A 444-nucleotide genomic window follows, 5' to 3' on the forward strand; every position below is an offset into this window, starting at 1 on the left:
TACCATACTAATAACCAGCTTTCTGTAATATAAATAGATGTTATACTATATGATAACATATACAGGTTTAACATCCATATATTTTGCATGAAGAACACTGCACACCGTAATTAATGATAAATTGATATCAGTATCGTTCTATTAATGAGCGTGTTATTGCATACTCAGTTTGAGCGATTTGAAGGGAAAAACATTTTGATAGATTTATATTAATCAAACGCATAAATCACTTATCATCCATATATCCCTTGTCGCGGATCTTATACCAGGGAGACAATCGATATTTTCTTCAAACGAAAGTCTTTGTTATAAAGCAGGTTATATACCTAGTAATGTGTGTATACTTATATCGAATGAAGTTTAACAAAGCTATTTATGTAATGTCGTGTTCTTTACCTTGACCCGCTTATTGGAGATTAGTTGCTTATAAAAATGAACTTTGAC

At 30.9% G+C, this 444-nt stretch overlaps 1 protein-coding gene across 1 annotated transcript in view; it reads right to left on the reverse strand.

Moving 5' to 3' along the window:
• The window catches only part of LOC119593072, a 5,659-nt gene that overhangs the window by 4,425 nt on the left and 790 nt on the right, over positions 1 to 444 (reverse strand). The gene's annotated exons all lie outside the window — the stretch shown is intronic.

This window comes from Penaeus monodon, chromosome 31, assembly GCF_015228065.2.
Source record: "Penaeus monodon isolate SGIC_2016 chromosome 31, NSTDA_Pmon_1, whole genome shotgun sequence".
Classification (NCBI taxonomy): domain Eukaryota; kingdom Metazoa; phylum Arthropoda; class Malacostraca; order Decapoda; family Penaeidae; genus Penaeus; species Penaeus monodon.